Genomic DNA, 23,349 nt, shown 5'->3' on the forward strand with positions numbered 1-23,349 from the left:
GGGTTGGCTTCTGTAAGAAGCTGCTGGAAGCTTCCCCCGTGTCCAACAAAGGCCAATGCCAGCTGGCTCCAACATGGACCCACTGCAGGCCAAGGCCTAGCCCAACAGAGATGGTAGTAGCACCTCTAGGGTAATGTATTTAAGAAAGGGAAATCAGTGCTGCACAGCTGGAAGGGAGGAATGAGGTAATTGGTGAGTGATCTCCCCATCCTTATCTTGACCCATGAGCATTTTATTATACTTTCTCTCCCCTGCCTGGCTGAGGAGTGGGAGTGATACAGTGCCTTGGTGGGCACCTGATGTCCAGCCAAGGGAACGATCGACTCCTAATTTAGCCCAAACATTTTTTTGCTTCTAAGTCCTTCCCAGAGGTTTGTGGTAGTCTGTTGATAACTAAAGTCCAGTGGCATAAAGGTCCAAATTTCTACAGCATCAACATATCAATATGCCATCAGGATGCTTGATTGTTTTTTGGTTGAATAGCAACAAAACAGTTACAAACTGCTTATGCTCTGGATTTGGCACCCCTTGGGAAAACAAACAAACAAACATGTTATAAATGGATAAAGGAAATATTCACCCCAATGCTGGTAACATTTCTTCTTTTCCATGTATGTTGTCTTTACAACCTAATAAGAAAGACTGCTCTTTCAGGAGCAAGTTTCATGCAAGGCCATGTTTTGCCAACACCCATTCCTTATAAATAAGATCATCACAATAACAAAGAATTTCATATTGCTCACATGCAACACAGGGAGAGGTCCTCATAGAGTGAAAGGGGTTTATCTTCAACAAAGGAAATAGAGGCATAAACATTTTTTTTTGCTGCCAGCACTTAATCAGATAAACTTTCTAGCAACAAGTTTTGAAAGAAAAAACACTATTTTAAAAGTTTGCCAAAAAGCAAGGGCAAGCATAGCAGCTAACTCAGCTCTCAACCCCTGCCTTTGCACAAAGTTTCTACTGAACTTGAACATTATTAATCATTCATGTGATTGTTAGCTTCTACATGGAGTGTTTGTATTTTTCCTATCAATATGTGCATAAAATTGCCTTATTAATGCTCATATACATGTTTATTATGGGAAGGGAGAGACTGTTTACACTGTATTTCTAATTCAGCTAAACTAAATTCCAGACTTCTTTTGACAAGGAAAAAAAGGAAAACCAAAAAAACAATGAAAACAAAAACTAAAACAAAACCTACAAGCATTTTAGTCCTCAAAATTTTAGAAATGCTTTGAGTAAACATATTGTGTGATCTTGAGCATTAGAATCACAGGGCTACCTAAAGGTTGTTTAATATCTTTGCAAACCATAATTCCTTTGGGCATGGAAATCAACAAATATATTTTGTCAACATTATAAACACTTATAAACATTTAACCAATTCTTTTAAGGCTGAAATAGTATGAGTAGGAGAGAACATCTCTGGGAGCTTTAAGAGTTCTACATATTCTGCTTCTTTAAAAATAATAATTAAATCATATTCTGTTTACTTAGATCCCTAATACTGAAAAACATTTTGGGGTTTATATAATATAAAAATTTTAAAGCACTTAAGTAGTATGAGAACCCATACACAGATTTCAAGAGTGAAATGGAGAATTTATGTCTTTTCAAAATTTTTGTCTGAAACTCAAATTTATAGGTAAACTGCTTTGACTACAGGCTATACACAGCTCTTGCTACTTACTAACTGCTAGTTGCTTTCCTTCTCAATCCTGCCAACTGAGTGCAGTTCACATTATGACATGGATTAAAAAGCCATGTTCCACTGCCTGTAATGAAAAATGTATTAAAGTTTTATTAAAAGTTAAAAGTAATACTTTATAGAATCTCATAAGAAATATTTGTATCATGTCTAAAAGAAATAATTGCACTACTGGTTTAATGGAACGGAAGATTTTTCATTTTAATTAACTCACTAAGATGATATTCAACAAACTTAAATTATAAGAATGTTAATTTTAAACTAAAATAAAGTTAGTGTCCCCAGCATCTGGAGCACATTTCAAGGCTGCAATGAGGCTAACCGAGTAAACAACCTAATTCTTTCTGATATATGCAATTTGATTATGGATTTAAGAAGCAACAAATATATGGTTCACATAAAACTGTTCTTTTCAGCTAGAGAAGAAAGTAATGAAGTTCAGTTTAACACTATTGAATAAACATTTATGCCCACATAAGAGGACAGATGATGAAAAAGAAAAAGGAAATATTCCTTTCATTATTCCCCAAAACAGACGTGATAATCACTTTAAAACATTTCTGGATTTACCTGACATGCATCTATTGTCTGGGAAAGCACATATATTGCAAGCATCATTAGCTCTATTCACTGTTTTCATAGAACCTATTAGCATTAAGTTATTCTGTTGTTCCTCTAGTGCTATTTTGAGAGAAAAAGTACTTGCCTTTTTTACACATTTATACTGGAGTCTTTTTAAAACAAAAGCTGTTAAGGCAATTGTATAGAGTACTACGCATTAACACAACATTTCTGGGCAGCATTTGGAGATAGTTTAGTAAAAGTTTTAAACCTGCCCTCCTGTCTTATCCCACTTCCTCCAGCAAATACTGAAGGAGTAACACCAAACCCAAAAACATAGCAGAGGAAATGGTGTGGAGAAGACTTTGTGAGTCTGCATACTGGGGTGGCAGTAGCTGGAGGTAAGGTCCCCTGCATGGGCCAGAGCAGAGTTGGAGCTGGAGACCTTGCCCAGCTCTGCTCTGAAACCACCACAACACTCAGCTGCAGCATTACATGACTTTGATTAGTTTTCCATAACTTCGGTGCTTTCAGTATATATGTAGCCCAAATGCACAATCTGGGCTCTGTCTGTCATCAAAAGCATGAGATAAGGACATGAGGGGGCAAATAACGATGTCAAGAAGATGGTTTAGGCTGGCTGAGCAACACTCACACCCTGACAACCCACAAGGGTGGAAAGACTTGTCTTGCACTGTTGAAGCTGCCAGTAGAATCTGATGCGGCTGCTCCTTGCTCTTTCTCTCAGCTGTCAGTTCCAACCTGACACGGTCAGTGGGGTAGCCAGGTTATGTACTGGTGAACAGTGTTAACCTAATTCTGTGTACAGTAGTGTAGCGTCTGGTGGGTTTATTTGCTGCTCTCCAAACGAGTGTGATTGAAATGAGATAGGGCAATGTCTTGTTATTTTATGATTTTGAAATGGATCACTACACCACTGGCAAAAATAATAACATTCTGACACATCTAGTAATGTCAGCCCTGTTAGATCACCATGTGTGGCTACCCTGCAGGTCTCTCATCTAACTGAAGCTTCTTGCTCTGCCAAAACCAGGATGCTGAGGGAGAATCCGCTGTGGAGCCTCTCCTATTCTACTGACATCTCAGGAGCTGTTAACCAGCTCCCATCCTGACTTCAAAATATATGTGTGTAAGTAGCCCAATCTTCAAATACAGACAATAAGCAAGCAGCTCTTCACTGTGTGTTAATCACCAGCATATATTCAAGGAAGCTGGCTGGTACCCAGCCAGTTATCTGGAAAGATGTCCTCTCTGATGCTGTATCAAAACCTGCAGACTGGAGAGCGGATCCCGGCTGAGGTGCACACCTCAGCCACACACTGACCATATGCATGGGAATGACCCAAGCAGAGATCAATCCTCTTCCCTCTTGTGCTATCCCTGCTAAATTGCTTCTGTAGCAGGAACCTGGATACCTGGATCAGAAAGGTGCTATGGATATCTCAGCAATACACCCAGTTTGGAGCACCAGGACAGCAGGGTGAGCTGAAGCATGCTGTTGCTACGCAGTCCAGATGTAATCTGGTCACTTCTAGAGTACCAGAATATGACTATTAATCTCTCAGATGTGCTGTGTCCTCAAAATACAAGTGGATAAGGTAGCAGCTTTCACTCTGGGAACACTAACAGTAAAGCCAACCATCTGTCCTAGATACCTTAAAGAAAATGCGATAAATTTTCCAGCCCTTCAATTCCTTAGCTCAGGTACATGTGTCTTCTTGAAGAGGCAACTCTAGTTCTTGTTTCACAACCTGCTCCTGGGTAACATTTTGAGTGGGAATCTATGAATCACACACTGCAAAAAGTTGGTCCTGCCTTGTCCTACATTTATAAACTAATACATAGTTCTCAGGGCTAATGTTCATCCTGAGAAGAAGGAGACTGCAGATTTTTTAAGATAAAATACATTTTCAAGGTGTTGATTTTTTTAACTGCTGTTTCCTATCTTTTCCACCTACTGAGGTATCCCAGAGAGCTATATATAGTTATAGCAGATGATACATTTCATCAGGAGAGGTGACAGAAATGAAAACCACACCTAGACACTTCAGAGCTGCAGAAAAATGAAATCAAGCTCATTCCATAAATTTCCCTCCTAGAAGACACCTCTATTAAAACGTAGAATTGAGGCCATGACTTACTGAGGAAAAGGCAATGAAATGTGGAAGTTATCATAAATCGAGAGACATAAAAGTCTTGGAAATACATAGTAAGAACAAAGTTCAAACCTTTTTAATACCTTTATCATGGTTGATGTACATTACAAAGTCTGATTTGCAAAATGTGTAACTCCAAACTTATTTCTGTGAAGCTCTTGGAGACTGTCCTGGTAAATAAGATTTTCAGCTATTATGCAAAATGGCTTGCACAATAATAAATATGATTTTACAAATATTTAGTCAAACCCTAGCATAGGTCTAAAGGTAATACTAGTCACATGATCATATCCTGTGGCTGGATATATGGAAGTCAACACATATTTGAAAGTAACTACTATTATTTTGATTAATGCAGAATACGTCTTCCTTTTACTATGGTAGTGAATAATACATATATAACTGGTAAGTCAATGCTTCATAAAATGCACATAATGATGGAAATACTTGTTATTTTATTGAAATTCTAAGACTTTACCACGAAGGGCAAAAAACAAATAGTTTATATTTGTACAGCTTTTGTTCAGGCAATTCTGTCATCACAATTACCTCTCTCCGAGTTGCCACTAAGGCTGGTTTCATGGGAACCGTCCTTGCAAGACTCATCCTTTCCTGGCAGCAAAGCACAGGGAAAGTCCAGGGGCTAAAAAAGCCAGTGGGGGGGTCCCACCACTTTTGCTATCATGTCTATGTGCTCCCCCACTAACAATCTCATGTAGCAACTAAACAGATTAATACCAGGCACTATTACAAGTATGACAGCTAACCTTTGCTTTTATAATTACCTTCCATTTGCTTTTTGCATTATGTCTTCCGTTACACAATCTTACATGATTTCCCTGATAAAAACATGACAAGTCATTGTTCTGAATTAGCCATTGTGCTATAAATCACAAATTTTATCATTTGTGATATTTTGACTACCTAAGCCCTCCCTAAAAAACATTTAAGACTTCTCATCTCCTGGTGACACATGCTTGTGAAATGTCATCATTTCCAGCATTTGATCACATTGTGAGAGGGGTTGTCTTGATAAGCGCTGGAACTCATCAGTCACTGAGGGTGTCAGCTAACATCTCCCAGCATCATTATTTCTATTTCATGTGAAATTCCATGGTAACGAGTCTTTAAACAGTGGCAGCAGGGAGGTGGAATGATGTATTCTGTAATTTAAAAACTATGTAAAATGGGACAAGTTGTAGAGTATTCAAGGGAATATTCTCATCTCAGTGCACTAGGCTAGAGCAGTTCTTCTGTTAGCTCAGGGGAACACAGAATGCACTGGGCTGAAAATGCAGCATTTGAATAATGCAGACATTCTCAGCTGAAAGCCAAAGGGCACCAGAAAGACTTGAAAGCAGAAGACACTGACTTCATTGCTTGTGGCACTACATGTTACAGTAGTGCCAGCATGTGCTGCCAGCAGGGCAAAGGCACAGGTCTACGGAGACCTCAAAGAGCAAGCGACAGTGGCTGGTGGGCTGGGGTGTCAGTTTCCTCTTCTCCAGGCTCATCTTGCTGCGCTCCATCTCTGGAGGTGTTGAGGATGGGCTGCAAAGCCAAAGTAATTTTAGCTACATCCCACTGGCCAGCTTCAAAATAGTAAAATCTGAGCCCAGCATAAACCTACCGTTTCTAAATTGTGAAAGTATTTGCTGTCAGCCTTCATGTTCAACAGCTTGCCAATCGAGGTGGTCAAAATAGTCATCATTCAAATTAGCGAGGGCGGAAATGTCATCAAAAGAGTTGTGTTTCTGATAAAAATGTCAAAACAGGAAAATGGCAGTTAATGGATATTGAAAATGTCTATGACAAAACCACAGTTTCCAGCTCTAACTGGTAGTGATTGTATGCATGCAGCATAAGTTGTTGAATCATATCCAGCTGAAATAAACAGATAAATAGAAAAAAATCTAATTAGCCCTAAGTGTATTCTACAGATGTCCATTTAGAATAATCATAGTGATGGGGTTATTAAACAATCTCTCATTAACTCCTTGATTTAAGATATATTAAATATATTGGCAAAGATTCTAAATATATTGGATATATTAAATATATTGGCAAAGCAAACTGAAATGCACTTTTCTGAAGTGCCGTTTTCTCTATTTATTGTGAGTATTAAAGGAAACAATGCATGTGAAATCTTCACATAAGGAAAGGAAATGTTTAATTACATGATGTTTTAGTTTGGACATGCCTTACTGAGTCATTTTTTAAAGCACCGTACAACTTACTATTCATTAGTATTCATGCATTGTTATCTTTCAGGGCTTATGAATATTTCAGCAATATTCTCTGAATGCCTATTATGAACGAAGGTGATTGTGGGAGAAACATCTGTTCAGTTTTGGATGCCCTTGCTCAGAAAAGATATAGTAAAGATTGAAAAACTCCAGAGACACACAACTAAACCAGTGATTTAAGTTGCAATTACTTAGTCTAAATGAAAACCAGAAAGTAAAATCTGATCTGTAAGTGGGTTATTAGGTGACACTCCTCCCCTGAGTGGACCCTCAAAACTTAGAACAAAACCAAGGACAAAAGCAGTGTTAAATCATGAATTAGAAAAGGTGCAGTGTTTGTAAATAAGTCAGTGTAAGAAGGAATTGCAAAGAATAGTCAGTCAAACCTGCCACTCCAGGTCCCTTTTGGTGCAGAATTACCCCCTCCCTTCCTTTTATTAAACCTATTCATGTACTAGGCAGTAGGACCAAGCAAGACTTTCTTGGAAAGGTAACCTACACAGGCTAGCAGATCTACTCTTACAGCTTTACAGTTAATCAGTAGAGATAGGAGCTTCACTTTTTCCTTTTTGTTTTGCTTGTCTCCAAAGTGACTATTTGTCATAATAATTAACCAGTGCCCAGAGTCCAGGAGCAAACCATTAGTAGACAAATAGCAACTAATAGCAGCATATTCCAGGAAAACCAGGTGAATTTCATATGTTCCTTGGCTCAGTCTAGAAGGAAAATCACAGCTTTCTGCAAAGGCTGCATTGGAAAACCAGGGCTCTGAAGGAATTTATCTGGCCTGAAGGTCACAGAGCAGTAAACTCAAAGCAGACTGTATCAGAAGCGAAGAGATGCAGGGCAGGAAAGAAAAGGTAGCAGCTCAGCTAAGTGGGAGAAAATTTTGGATTTCCTACTGTTCCTCAGCTGCACTGCAAGGTTTCAGGCTTTCAAGAGTTCAGTTTCTCTCACTAAACGATATGTTGTTTTGTGGCACAATCAGTCCAGGTCTTTTTTTCTGGTTACACTATTACCAAACAAGCTTAAGGAAGCAGCCTATCCTACCGGAAAAGAAATTGCATGCTGTTTCAAAGATTGCAGAAGTGGTGTCAGGGGCATTAAACTGTGTCAGACAAAGTCAGTGAAAATTAAGAACTCTATGTAGGATGCTCGTGTGAGTTTACAGAGTTTTCTCAATGACATTTTGTTTCTTAAGCATGAGAACTTACGATTGTATGTTCTGGAAAATTCACAAGGGTGGCGAGTATTTGTGATATGAAAACTGCTGAAACTTAGTTGTGCTATTTAATAGCTGCTTTTCTTCTGAGACAGGCAGTAGAAAGATTACAGTCAAAATTTGCTCTTAGTTTCTAAAAAAAGATGAAGGTCTCTGAGGTGCTAATGTTATACATTATAAAATCCTAAGCTAACTCTATAAAGAGAATTTGAAACCAGCATTAGCTGCAGTATTCTTGTTTCCCAAATCAACTACTCTCAGTGATAAATTTTTTCACCAGTTCACAGATGTGCAAGTGTCCCCACAGTGCTTTTGACATTCCCAGCCAATCAAGCCTCTCCTGGAGGAATGGCATTCAGAGAAAGGGAAAAATACAGTCTTTTTGCTTGTCAATCTTCTGGCCTCTCTGAGGTGAAAGTCAGAGCCACTTTCTAAGTGGATGGTCATGACATGGGCATCTGTCCCCCAGGAACATTGTCTCAACAACACTTTAAGGAGCACAGGGTAAGCTTTTGCTGCACACATCGCTTCCTGGAAGGATTCTTGACCTACTTCCCAATCAGCACTCGCTGTAGAGACATGTTTGAAAACATGCTTTTCCTCCTATTTAGTCATTCCTGAAAGAGATCATACACTGTAAGAAGCAGATCCTAAATGAATCTTCTTGTCCTTTAATAGAAAGTTCCCAAAGCAATACTCTTGTAATAGAAAGAATCCAAATCTTTTTCTACACCTTCCGGTCCAAAATGATCCAGGCTAGAAGGTAAACAGTCCATGCTGAATTAGACCACTGACAAAAATAATTGCTATTCCCATATGATTCCACACAAAAGTTCCTACATGTCAGTCATGTCTTCACTTAAAACTATAGTGACTCTTTCAAAAGGATTAATAAGACACTTGAATCATTTTCATTAAAAGATTCTGTCAGCATCTCAGTTTAGTGAAAATTATTATTTTTTCCCAGATTTTTATGCTCAGTAACACTTTTGGTAATGAGATTTTTTTCGACATTTTAGAATTTTCTCTTTTTTGGGGGTAGTTAGAACATTCACCACATTAAGAGAAGGAAAAGTCTGTCTCCCTTGGATGAAGAAAAAGAAAATCCAGTCAAAACAAAGGGAACAATATCTTTCCTTCCTTTGAATTCCAGGTGATACAAGCATGATGTTACTTGACTGCCACTTGCTAAGGTGCAAAATTGTTAATAAACAGAAGAAATAACCTCTGTACTACCCTTGTGTTTCTGCCACTTTATGATCCATTCAAAAAACTTGATACTGAAAAACGTAACACTTGGCATATTTGTTTGAAGTCTTTTGGAAAGTAACACTAAGGTAGAAACTTCAGAGGTTCAGCACATCCTCTGGAGTTTGAATACTGAGACCATGTTGGACATTGGCTAACACCAGTTTTCCAAGGGCAACTTCAGATATTGATTTTATCTAATAATGCTCCTAACAGTTTTCAGTGATGAATCTGACCCTTTGAGTCTTCTCCAGGCTGAACAGTCCCAGTTGTCTCAGCCTCTTCTCATAGGAGAGACAATCCAGCCCTTTCATCTTCTTTACTGGCACTCCACTGGGCTCTCCCTAGTAGCTCCACAATTAAATGTTTCAATCAGAAACAATGCTTTCCACTCAAAACTCTCTAATTTGAAGGCTTCCTTCCCTGTTTTACCAGTCTTTGTTATCAAAGCAGTCATGCAATAGTTTCCTACTGATTTACTAAAGTCCTGTTTCCTCTCTTTCCCCTCCATTCTCCTTTTTTCTCTTATTTCAGATGACCTCTTGCACCAGAACAAATTGATGAAACACATCAGGACCTGGTAAGGGAAATTTCATTTATTTCCATGCCAGATATTATTTCAAATGTCACAAAGCACCAAGAATGAGGACTCTAACATTTACCCCAAACAGAGCTATGAAGATAAATAGCAAAAAATTGATTTGACATGCAAATTTCCTATATTTTGAAGCAGCAAAGCTATTAAGAACATGAATCAAGGTGTGGAAGACAAAAATATAAGTCAAAACATGAGACAAAAACAAAAATAACCTGGGGCTGGCTTCTGCCAAAAGCCGTGGTCTGTCAGGAGGTAGGCGGCCTTCAGTCTCCTGCCAGGGATTAAACTGCTTAAAAAGGGGGCATTTTCCTTTGCTGATTCAGCAGTCTTGATCCACAGAGAAAAAGTGATGCTTCAGAGTATGCTGCTTTGCAGAAGCCTCCTCCTTTCCTGTACACGGAGCCAGGGAGCAGTGGGGTGCCCTGCCCTGTAATCTTACCGATTCTGGACAATTACCGCTGGGAAGAGGAGCGTGCAGCAGAGGTAATCTATGTTATGCACTGCCATCTACTGTGTCTCTACTCAAACTACGACATGATGTTCAAACCCAGAAAAAAATGGAACTTCAAACAAAATTCTCACTGCATGTCACTCTCATTTGTGCTTCAAGAAGGCATCACATAAACGTATGGAGAACAAATCCAAACTAATGTCCAAATACAAATGGCATGGATGACTACTAAATGTCCCAAGTTTTGCAACATGAAGGAGGCTGCCCCTAGTTTTTCATTTTGAGAATAAGGATTTGATTTCTATTATCACATTAATGAGTGATAGCATATATAAATAAACTAGAACAATCTTCAGTGTTGTAAGATGCTGGGGAGAATATGTGAGTGTCTTGCTCACCTTTACTCATATGAAAATTAATGCTAAGCCCCAAGAGTGAGTCTCAGAAAACACATCAAATACATTTGCTTATATTCCAGCTCAGAATCTCCCAGAGCTATAGCTATACTCTATTTATAGATAACCAGCAAACTGATAATCTAAGGGAGCCACTGGCCTTTTGCAGTGCTAAAGGCAGACCACAGAGTGTTACATGGCAATTGCAGAGTGAGAAAATACATAGACTCAGTGCGGTGCTGGACTTTGTGAAGGACACATGAGATTTTTCCAGGAAACCTAGGAGATGCTAACACTCCTGCCAGCTTCAGAAGGACAAGTTATGGCATCACATTCTTTTTTCGGTAGAAAAGGCATAATCCAGTGCTACCTTGTTGCATTAGATTGTAAATCTCCTTTGGAAAAAGCCGTAAGATTGTTCATTTAAGACACAGGCTTGTTTTCCATCCAGGTGCTGCATCCTCTCCATGCGTACTATCATGGATCTGTTCCATAACATGATTTGTAGCTGCCCTTGTTTTTTTTTAAATTCTTTGTGGTATTTTTCTCTACCTGAACATTGTAATAATATACAAAGAAAAAGAATTCCTACTGGAAAACCAGAATTTCCATACTCGCACTATCCACTCTGCCTGATTCTACCACTCCTCAATCTTATTTTTACTTTAGGGCAGCAAAGGTTAAGTGATGAAAGTTGTTTCAGCACCCGTCCAATTAGGGATGAATAACCAGATGTTCAGTAACATATGAAGTCAGAAAAAATGATAATTTTAAGGCTATTTTACTTTCATGCTTCCTTCTAATAGTTTTTCATTATGTCTTGGCACCTCACTGCCTGTAGTCTTCTTCAGTCTAAAATTATTTGCTATTCTTACCAGCATATAGCTTAGTAGGGGTGGGGTTTTTTCTTCCGTGCAAATCCTATATCCATATGTGGGCAATCCTATGATGTCTCCTTTTTTTAGATTGTGGAACATGACATTCTCATACTTAACCGACAGAAATATGAACTACATGAAACTGCTGTCCAAAGGTGCAAAATTAGCTAGCAAGCCATACCAGAGGAGTTATATGCAGCTATTGTCAAAATGGAGCTATGTATCATACACAGTCTCATAAGATGAGTCCATTGCAACACAGCATTGTCATGATTGCTCTGAGTGATGGAACGGAGTGGGCTTATCACTTTGCAGACATGTTAAAACATTGAAAGATAGATACAGAATTCAAAATTATCATGAAAAATCAGAGGATCAGTCCAACAGAAATACGCTATTATTCAAAGCACAATTCACTGTAGTTAGGAAAGGACAGTCAGCTGCACAGGTGCTGGATGGCAGATGACTAATCAGCAATTCTGAAAAAAGAGAGCTGGCAGTCACTACAGATCACAAGCCTAACATGAGTCAACAACATCATGCTACTGCAAAACAGAGGAGCATCATACGGAGGTGAATAAATAGAAATGTAGTCTGCAGCACTGGCAGGATCATCTCTCCATCCTACACCGCACTGCTCAAACTTCAGCCAGAGTACTGCACTGGGTGCTGCTCTTCAAAAAACAAATACTACATTTGTGGTAAAATTCCCAAGGAGATTGGTTATTGAGATCTGGAAAACAATCTGGAGGGGAGGAAATGGGGTTCTGTTCAGCCTCTAGCAAAAAAGTCTGAGAAGGAACATGAGAACAGTCTGCACACTTAGAAGATTGCTGTTCAGAAGGGACAAATTTGTACCCATGTTGGAGGAAACAGGAGGTAAGGGGATAAAATTTCAATGAGAAAAATTCATATTGTACACTATAAAATTATTCATGACAGTAAAAAAATTGAAATGCTGGAGAATTCTGGAGCCTCCATCCTTGGAGATCTTCAAAAACATTATGCAAATCTTGGTTAGAGAGATGGCAATGGTATAGTGGATGATGTTTTATTAGGTCAGCAGGATGGATGACACAACTCTTTGAAGCTCCTTTGTCCCCTTCTGTGCAGTGGAAGCCCAAGAAAGATAATTTCAAAAAGATGGTTGAGAAGCAGTTAAAGGTAGCACTGTATTCCTGACTATCCAGTAGCAGAAAGCAGAAAATGAGAAAAAGTAAATAATCACTCCCATCAGAGCCCCATTCTTCCACATGTAATGGAGGAGCAAACACTACTGGTTTTAGAAAATTTAAAGAACAGCGAGCAAAATGGAGTGGGGATTTTTTTGTTAGGGTTGTTTTCTGGGTATGGGGGTTTTGTGGGGCATTTTTCTGTGGTTTTCTGTTGGGGATTTTTTGTTTGGTTGGTTTGGTTTTAATTCAGGAAGAGGCAAGCTGCCTCTGATGATTAGAGTATATGATGTACAAGGAGTGGCTGAGAGAACTGCTTAAGCCCAGAGAGAAGGAGAGCTGTCAATTGATGTAACTGCAGTCTTTCCACAGCTTAAACGGGGTTGTAGAGAAGATGGAGCCAGATGATTTAGAGGTGCTCAGCAAAAGCAAAGAACACAAGCTGCAAAAAGGGAAAGCTTTCGGTGGTAGTGGTTAAGCACTGAGACAGGTGCTCAGGGAAACTGAGAAATCTCCAGCCCTGAAGATTTTCAACACTTGACCTGATGAGACAATGAGTCAGCAAGCAGTCCAAGCAACTTTAAAATCATGCAGATTGCGAGGAAGAATGGCTGCTTCTTTGAGTTTTCGGGTTGAGAATGTTTGACTTTGGGGCTTTTTTTGCAATAATATTTTGCTGTTTGGTTTTTGTTTGCTAGAGAAAGAGCTCTGGTGGCAAGAGCAACTCCCTTGTAATACAGCAGTGCTTGCAACAGAGATTTATAGCAAATTACACACAGTGAAATCTATGCAAACATTACTGCAACCACACCCCAGCCAGGGGCTTTACTGAAACTAGACTGCAATGCGCATGAAATACTCCTTTATTTCTACCCCAAGTAGTAACCAAACCTAGCAGTAATGGCACCTCTGCCTTGATCTGTAGGACTCAGCACTAAAAAGAATACATCCACACCAGATTTTTCATTCCCTTCAAGCTTTTTTTTTTTTCCGTGGGAAAAACTTTTGTCTTATTTACTGCTGATCACGACCTTTATCTTTAAAGAAATCTGTTTCTTGTATGCAGGGTATTTAACTCCATTGTGTGCACTGCATTCCTTGTTGTTAAAAGTTTTTTCTAAGGACGCAACAGCTGGCATTCATTTATTTTATTTTTTTTTAAGAGCATTGCAAAAATATTTCTTAGGGGCTGGGAAAAGAACACATGTGAAGAATTAACTGAACTTTAGAAAAATATCCAAAAGCCATGGTTATCCAGTGCTGGCATCATGCCAGCCTTGACACTATCTCTAACTCATTGGCAAGCTGTTTGCAGGGATATTTCTGATTTCATTTCCTTACATCCATTGCAAAATCCCTTTTTATAAGGTGTAAGGTTCTATACTACAGATCTGGGAGCTATATTAAAGGACCTTGTTATAGGACAGAAACAATAAGAGAGTTAGAAAGCTGGAGTGGAAGCTAGAGCATTTACAAGGAATCCAAAGGGATTCCACAGAGATTGTATTTCAGTGGTTTAATGTATTGTGTATGTTTAAAAAAAAATATAATAATCTGGTAAAGAATTCCAAGAAGAGTAGGAAATACCAAATACTGTACCAGAAGTCAGCTAAAAAAAAGAAAAGGGGGGGGGGAGTAAATTATACAGAGGGAAATTCCTCTGTATAAGCTTCCCTCATAGCTGTTACAAGTCAACACCAAATACCACCCTTGCACGCACTTGTTTGTGTCCAGATTCATCTCTCTTAGCTGAGAGACCTATTGTACATAGTCACCACAGACTTGATTTGTATGAATTGAAAGAGAAAGGCAACCGCACCGGGCGACTTACTTCAAGTGGGGTGAAGATGCACATTGTCTCAGATCACATGCAGAAAGATCTGAGAGACACAAAGCTCCTGCTCTAACTGTTGAGTTAGATGCCTACAGGTGGTGAGAATAAATGCAGCTAACAGGCCTACCTACAGTATATGGAACAGCCTTTAAAGAGGGAGGAAGTTCATGTCTCAGTAAAGGCAGCCTCTTGCATGAGGCAAGCTCACAACCAGGTTTTAATTCAACCAGAGGGAAACAATTTAAATCTTTAAGACAGTGTAAACTATCAACAGAGAAAACAAGACGCTGGGCATTGTTACACTGCTATGCATTCAAAAGAAAGTGCAGAACAAAATAACTGTTTCTCTTTGGACCCTCATCATCCTTCTCCAGCTATCCAATTGTTTCATATCTGAGGAAGAAAACCACCTTTTCTACAAAATAACTCTCCTCCTATTGCTTTCGCATTCTAACTGGGTCTGCTTAAGCCTGTTAGTGAGGAATGATACCCTACAGGGCAGTTCCCAGCAGTACTGGTCTTTTTTCCACACATCAGAGCCAGCTGCTCTCCTGCAGCCTTACCATGCCAGGGAATGCTACTGTGTGGGGATGTGGTGCTGAACTGTGGCCGTATGCAAGAACTACATCTCAAAGTTTTGTCACTGGCCTCATTTTAAACATCCTCAGCATGGACAGAGTAGCCTGCTTTTTACCTCACAGAAGAGTTGCTACCAATTCACAAAATACTCATTCGGTTATTTTAAACTAACAAAACAAACTGACTAGCCTGTTTATGTTCATGTCTCTTTATGCTGTAATATTAGTGATGTATACCACAAAGCAACTGGAATTACAGAGACATGGTCAGAGAAAATGGATGGTAAATATCAAAGCATGTGTTTAAAAGAATCAACTTGACATATTTACAAATAGACTTTCAAATCTATAACATTGGTGGTATCATGATTGTTGATTATTATTAGCCAGCATATGTTTATCATGAGCAAAATCAGGATAAATAAGGCAGTTTCTAGAAGGAAAAGTAAAATGTGACTGCAAAATAGATCAGAACAGGCTGATCCTGTTTTTAGAGAACAGTTTCAAAGAGGGAGGGCATTAACTTGCAATTGATTTTCCTTGTACATGGTCTTAGCTCTTGGGAAACAGTTCTTTGATGTAGCTGTATCTACAACAGAAGAAAACAAAGTTAAGCCAGAGATAAAGCACACAGCTGGACAGACATCACTCTTGCTCAAGTCAAGACACCAAGCCTGTGGGTCTGGGCCAACAAGAGACAAGGCCAGATATAGGCACAGCCGTAATGAAGTTCAGGAAAGGACCACCTTAAACACAGCTCCCAAGGCAAGGTGGGGAATCTGCCAACAAGATTTGTCTTGGGTGAAGCTGGACCACATCTCCTGCAGCTGCCAGGCAGGATACACACTGTGCAAGCCCGCTGTGACTGCTGACACCTCTGCTATCATGGTACACAGGGACAGATTGTACGAATGAGCACAGCACATTGTAGGGGTTGAAGCAGTATCTTGAATTACAACATAAAGGCTTCCCAGATCTTCTCAGCACAAATTTATTTTGGATATGTCTGAGCTAACATTACTTCTTTTCCCTAGTTTCTTGTGCTTCAGCAAGAAATTTAAGTATTCTAAGATACTACAAGGAAGACTGCTCTAATGCTTTGACAGTTGTGAACTATATCACACTTTTTTCACAAATGACTTGTCATGGCCTTCACTCAGAAGATTTTCCACCTAAATTTTGCAAACTCATGGGTCTTTGATAAGTATCAGACCACATAAGAGCTTATCTCTAAGGAGCAGACATGCCCTATGATATCAGTCAGTTTATTACCTGATGCAGGATTTATTGAGTGCTTCCACAAGGGTTCTCCACTCCTTCTTACCCTCAATGCATTTATATACCTTTTAATATAGAAAAGCTGGGACATAATGCATAGGAAATATTTGGCTGCTTCATCCCAGGGAAAAATTTGCACTCCTCCATTAATCCTTCTCCCAGCCCTTCAGCTCCATCAAAAGTACACAGACTTTCATAATGATTGCTGCCCACCAGGAATCAAGCAGGTGCCTCCTTTCACAGGTAAACAACAGTTAACTTCAATCAGCCTTTAATCCGTCAGTAGCCTTTCAATAAGTAAACTATCCATTTTGTACTTCACTAATCGTGGTTTCAGCAGAACAGACCAGGATCTTCTAGTTCTGTGAACAGAAAGGGATTTTGTTGGTTTTTTTTTGTTTTGGTTTGGGGTTTTTTAAGGCCACAAAAAAAGAAAAAAGCATGAGTTTGTGTATGTACATGTGAGAGTGTGAATGAGTTCCACTAGAGTTAACCAGCTGGAAGAGAGGCATTAATATCCATTACATTACATCATTAAGTAGATATTGGAAAGCACCACTTGTATTTTTTCTTAACCTTTCATTGCATGTCTTTAGGATGCACAGGACTTTACACTTTTAGAAAACCTTAAGACCCAGGAGCAGAGCAAGAAAATGGAAAAGCTTTCCAAAATAAGTTTTAAAAAAAAAAAACAAAACAGAAGGATTGCCTTATTCTCATGGCTGTTCAGTTCATGCATCTACTTGGCTTATGGGAGCCTCAACAGGGCAGGAAAGAAGCCCTTATAAGCAATCTTAGCTGCTTCGAAAGAAAAGATACAATATTAGATAAGTTCAAACTCTTAGTTAAAAGATTAGGTGCAATTTTTCAGCTGGCCTTCCATCCATTTCAATTTTTGCACATGTATACCCTAAAAAAGAATCTAATCTAATTGAACAGGCTTATTGTAATCAGTGCAAAGCTCTCCTGATTGTCACAAGTATGTGTAATACAGAACTAGAAAGACCAGAAGGTGACTGAAAAGATTATGAAAAGCAAAACTGCTGAAAGTTCATGAAAAAAAAAGCCAACAGTGTAACTCTTCTGCCTTTTGATGTTCCACAGTTTCCATGAAGGTAAAATGGAAACTTACATGTATGTAAGTACTGCTCCGAATGACTTTTGAAAATACACAAATGGCTCCCCATGTTTTTAGATTGGTTTTGTCAGAGTCACTGCTGAGCCTTTACTGAATGCCACTCCTACTTTTGTCTTGAAGAAAGTGCCATACAAACCCAGTGATCCCATCTGTCTCTGTGTTTGTTTACATAGTGCACTAGCAGACTGGGTCAACTGCAACAGCCTCCATGTTACTCTTTAAGATACCGAAAATACCACTTTTTTGCCTGTGCATGATAAGCTATAGCCTTGGGTTCAACAGAGGAGAAAAATCTGTTAAAAGACAGTGATGTATTTCACCAGCATATTTGACACAGCTACAGCAGCAAGATGCAGACAGATTCAAAAAGTCATTTGCTCCCCTAGCTCTGGAAACACAGAACACCAAGATCTTCATCCAAGATGGTCATTAAGACGCATACCCTGAAAGACAGCTGAAAGAAAGCTCCAGAGAGGAGCTCACCTGAACAAATGTACATGCTGGCTTTAGGATGAGATGAGTCGCTGCAGTTCAGTAAACTCCATGACACTCCAGGCACCTGGAAACTTGCACTCTTTTTCTTGCTATACCCTGTGAGTTGGTAGAGGATGCCAGCAATCCTTGAACCACTCCAGTCAGGACATCACTGTCTGACACACAAACAGTATTTTGCACACCACAGACACCCTCCCCTGGTTTTCTTATTGCCAGACTCAAGCTAAGCTTCACAAAGTAATGCTAGGAGTGAAATCATCTTCATTCATATCACCCCTGGCTATGAAAGTCATTCACCTCCCCTCTCCCTGGCAGTGAAATCCCTCAAAACAAAGGCCAACTCACAGCAAACCCAATAGGCAGTCCATTAAGTAGCAGGAATCATCAAAATCTCATATTTCCAGAGCTCATTTCTCCATGCTAGCTCCCCGCAGGGTCCGTTTCAAAGGCCCATTCTGTTGTCACCCCTGCAGGCAGCTTTGACAGCCCATGTAAGTGCAGCTTCCCTGCCAGCTCCTGAAGCCATAAGCCCTCAGGGAAATGAAGGATAGCAGTGCTGATGGGCACAGGCTGCATGGGAAGAGCTTGCTTCCAGACACACATGTCCTCAAGCACTGGTGCCCTTGCATCAGCACATGCCCATTGTCAGAATTCCCCTGTAATTTTTCTCAAAATGCTCACACCTTCACCCCCAAGAATAAGAAATCCCCAGTGCTTGGAATCAGAAGTTAAAGTTGCAGACTGCTTCCTAACTGGTGGTTAATGCTGTCCCCAGCAAAACCACTTCCCTTCCTGCCGCCAGCTCAGCAGACACCACCTGCCCCTTCTCTTTCAAAAAGGCAGGATCAGACGAGCTTAGTCCCTGGCAGCACCCATCTCTGCTTGGCAGCACAGCCCCAGCCTCCTCCCTTGTGCAGATGGAACAATGACACTCTCAAGGCACATACACCCCTCCAGTACCAAGGTCTATTCGTATATCTTGCTTTATACCTTGCTATACCATATGACTATCTGCTAGTGCTTTCCATCCATTTTCAGGCATCATTTCACATTAATATCATTTCAGACATCATTTCACCCTTACTATTCCCTTATTTCATTAAGAGCAGTAAAACCCTTTGATAAAGTCACTACACACAGTGTCTGGCAAAATCCTGAAGCAACAAAAGATCTTAAATGTTCACAAGCATCAGCAACTCATGTAAGGGCAAAATAATAATTCCTCACCTCCCAGTGACTGCCCTTCCCTTTCTCTAGTGTCTGTTGCTGTTACAGCAGACTAGTATGGTATTACGCCTCAAGGCAATGCTTTTCAAAGACCAGCCTTTCTCCAGTTGCAGTAAAAGGTGAGCAGCTGGCATGTAGCAGGATAGCTACCTATCCTATTAGGGAGTCAGCAGCTTCCAGCAGAAGCAGGGAAACAGTTGAGGACCATAGCATTTTTAACCGTCACAGCCAGATTTAGCACAGCTGCCCTGGAAGCCAACAATGTAGAAAACTGCAATGTCAGTTTAGAAGATACTCAGACACCACACATGCTGCTGCAACTTCTTTTAGTCCTCCTTCTGAAAAAAACACAACTAATTCAAAACTCCCCTCTAGCTCACGACTCCCCTCTAGCAAGCTAATTAAACAAGTTTTTAATACTTTTCAGGATCTAGAGCACAATTCATTGTGAGGCATCATTTAAGTTCACTGATGGTACTTCTGTGTAAATGAGCATCTCACAAAACTCCAGTCTGCAGCAGTGGGTCAGCTGAGAGATACAGACCTACAGACAGTCATACTCTAATTTAGCATTATGGGAGAGGGTGAAAAAGCTCTGACATTTGCTACTACTACATCTAAGAAAAAATGCAAGCTGATAGAAAGCCGAAGGAAGCACAGATGGCTTCTGTTTAATATGATGCCATATTGCAATTTAAAAAGGTCTTGTGCTGTGCTGTGTGACTTCTTCACTTGGAAATGAAAACTTCTGGATTCCTCTAATTTCCTCTCCGCTAAGCTAATGGCAGCAAACATTTGAAAGAAATTGCTCCCATTAAGCTTCACTCACTATTAAATTACAGACAATTTGCAGCGCAGGTCAGAGCCCTGGAAGGCTGTTTTCATGTAGATGTCAGATCTGGCACCGTACTGAGGCTAATGAATCAAACAAATTTTGCGAAATTTATTTTTATTAATTTATTTACACTTTTTTTTTTTCTGGGGAAAAAAGGCTAAGTCGCTGCAGACTCTTTTCAAGGGGGACTAAATCCTTGCTAAAAGAATTCTGAGCTCTGGGGAAAAGAACAGAATAACAAACTTTCTAACAGGCATTTCAGACTGGTGGAAACACAAGAGTATTTGCCATGTTTGGAGATCTGTGCTCTCTGCAAAGTATGCACATTATTTCTCCTGATCTTAGGCAGGATCCACAAACCAGATTAAAATCCCAATGGTGTTTTAGTTGTCCATATCCAAGAACTCATAGATACGCTTAGCTATGGCCTAAGTGAATTGTAGATGTGAAGTGAATGTAAGAATCAAGTGGGATTCTTCATTAGGAACTTCAGTGATAGGACAAGGGGTAACAGGTTAAAACTTAAATAGGGGAGATTTAGGTTATATATAAGGAAGAAATTCTTTACTGTGAGGGTGGTGAGGCACTGGAATGGGTTGCCCAAAGAAGCTGTCAGTGCTCCATCCCTGGCAGTATTCAAGGCCAGGTTGGACGCAGCCTTGGGTGACATGGTGTGAAGTGTCCCTGCCCATGGCATGGGGTTTGGAACTAGATGATCTTTAGGTCTTTCCAATCCTAGCTATTCTATCATTCTGTGATTCTATGATATTGAAACTGCCTTCTCAATACCTTCCCTGATCAACAATTTCCCTGAAGTTTTGTTCATGGGGGATATACACTTGAACCTAGATGCTGCAGGTATATTTTGTACCTGCACCTCAGAAGGGTTTTCAATGTTCTTCTATTCCCCAAGGTCCAATCTGCAAGGCATTTTCACAGTATGACCAACTGTTTGGGCATGACCACAACATACAGCAGGCACTGTTGATCTTTCCTTCCACAAGGCAGTCCTGTCAATCAAGTACTGACACTCTAATGCCTCTTTTCTGTAGGGTTTTTAATCAAAAACTCTGTTTCCTATGTTATTCTTCCCATCTAAATAGTTCTGTAGGAAACTATGAGAGCACACCAAGAAGACATGCAAAGCTATGCTTCAGTGATTTGAAGAGTAAAATCCATGTCACATATCCTTTGAAACCAGGAGCAAAACTCAAGGAGTAATAGAATTGGGGATGACTTTAAAAATTACATTGGAAATTTCATTGTTGAGGCTTGGGAGGTTTGTACCTGTAACACTAGTCATGATTCTGGAGCATTACATTCAGGACTGCAGATCTTCAGTATGAGTACTGAGACCTAGGGCTGATCTGAGATCAGCCAGACATTAAATCAGGAGAGACGAGTTAGACCTCTTGCAAAATAATTCAAAGGAGACTGGTCTTAGTTTATATGATGTTGCTACTGTTCCCACTCATTCTATTTTGTAAGATTACAACCATGTTAGCTTGGACTGGGATAGCTCAGAGGTTCATCCCAACTCTCACTGCCAGCTAGTCACTTACCTGCTGGGTTAACACTGACATTGGCTGTCCAGATTTGCTGATAGCTGCAGCATTGAGATATTCACTGAGTCGGCAACGCTGACTTTAAATTAAGAGGTCACTTTCTAACAAATTTTATTAAGACTCTAAAATCTCTCTGAAGGGCAACAATCGCATTTGTGAATTTGTGTGAGATTTGCAGGAAAAATGAGATACTGGTGTATTGAGACATTTATAAAAGGTCATTAGGAATTTTGATTAGTGAGGAAGTAATTTGATTGCACGAGTTTGAGGGCATTTCATCAGATGAAAATAAAGAAGGAAGATTCAATATCAGATTCAAATCAAATGAGACCATTTTGCACTGTGTGAGTGACGTTTGGCTGCATTCCTAAAGCACTGTTGCGGGCAGTTCACCTGAGTGACCATAAACCATAATTCACTGAAATAAGCTCTATGCTGCAAAAATAAGAGTTTTCACCCAGAGATGTCAATCATTTGAGAGGCTACTCACAATGACAAAAGGATGGCCCAGCGTGGAGGGAACAATAATTATTAAAACAACACTTTCAGAAAATACTTGCTGATTTGAGGCAGAGAAAGGAAGGGTTACAGTGGATTAAATATGATAAGTCAGAACAACCTGGATGACCTGGTCCCCCACTAAATGAAAGAGAAATCTGGTAGCAGATGGCTTTGGGATGGGCAATTCATTTAGTCCAATTTTTTTCTTTTTTTCTTCAGTCTTTCTGCTTCATCTTCATTAAGAAAGTAAACTGGGCTCAGATGGCTGATGCAATTAACATCAGTGATAAAGTAGTAATGGCACAGGCTAGAACAAAGAAGAGTCAGAGATTACTTACCTATGTTACACAAACACCTGGTCCCACTCCCACCATCTCTGGCATACTTAGGGACCTGAATGAAGTAATCTTTACACCTTTCAAAATTCATGGATAAAAAGAGAGGCTCCAGGACAATGCAACAGGCCACCTATAGTGAGTATCTTTCAGAATGAGGGAACACCCCCCCAAAAAAATGTGTAATTGTAGATGACTGACTTAAAGGGTAAGTCCTGAAAAATGGAAAAAAACTCTTTGGAGGCAATAGGAGGATAACTATCAAGCTGATACAAATTTTTCAAGGCCAGACTGTGAAAAGCAACAGAACATGAATTCTCAGTGTGAAACTGGCAAGAAGAATGCATGTGATTCTTGTGATCACTTTAGGTAAAGACAGCAGTGAATAACATACTAAGTGACTTTATGTTTGCACACAGCATGTACAGGAATATTGCACATAATGCTGGTAACTGTATTTTACAAAGGATTGGAAAAGAAGGGAGGGTGCTAAAAAAGAAAAACTAATAGAATTATCTGAGAACTAAGAAATTATTTCTAGTAAGAAACCTAAGAAGTTGAATCTATGGAGCTAACAAAATTGCCCCTGAAGACTGAGGTGGCTTGGTCGGGGCAAGCACTTACATGATGACAAATAGCATATTGAAGGGCCCTATGAACCAACAGAAAGGAAGGAATGGCAAGAATTAATGACTAGAAGTTAGATGATAAAAATTTCTGTTAGACGCAAAACACTTTAAGGAAAAGCTTTCCATCCTTTCATGTCTTCAGCTCAAGACTGGCTACCCTCTGGAACTGCGACAATTTGAAAAAATGAAAGGGGATGCTGAGGCTCAGTGACTGGTACATGGGGAAACTATATTCACCATGTAATTTTCTCTTCCCTTTGACAGAGTCTCCA

At 39.7% G+C, this 23,349-nt stretch overlaps 1 long non-coding RNA gene across 1 annotated transcript in view; it reads right to left on the reverse strand.

Moving 5' to 3' along the window:
* The window catches only part of LOC134170821 (uncharacterized), a 65,562-nt gene extending 55,349 nt beyond the window's left edge, over window positions 1-10,213 (reverse strand). The window contains exons 1-2 of the long non-coding RNA XR_009967389.1: window positions 9,979-10,213; window positions 1,697-1,781 (exon numbers count right to left, since the gene is read on the reverse strand). This is a non-coding gene — a long non-coding RNA (uncharacterized LOC134170821). The remainder of the gene's footprint in view (window positions 1-1,696; window positions 1,782-9,978) is intronic.
* Between the last annotated feature and the right edge of the window lie 13,136 nt (window positions 10,214-23,349).

This window comes from Pezoporus occidentalis, unplaced genomic scaffold (genome assembly GCF_034315485.1).
Source record: "Pezoporus occidentalis ecotype Australia unplaced genomic scaffold, CSIRO_AGI_Poc_V1 ctg39, whole genome shotgun sequence".
In the NCBI taxonomy this organism is placed as follows: Eukaryota; Metazoa; Chordata; class Aves; order Psittaciformes; family Psittacidae; genus Pezoporus; species Pezoporus occidentalis.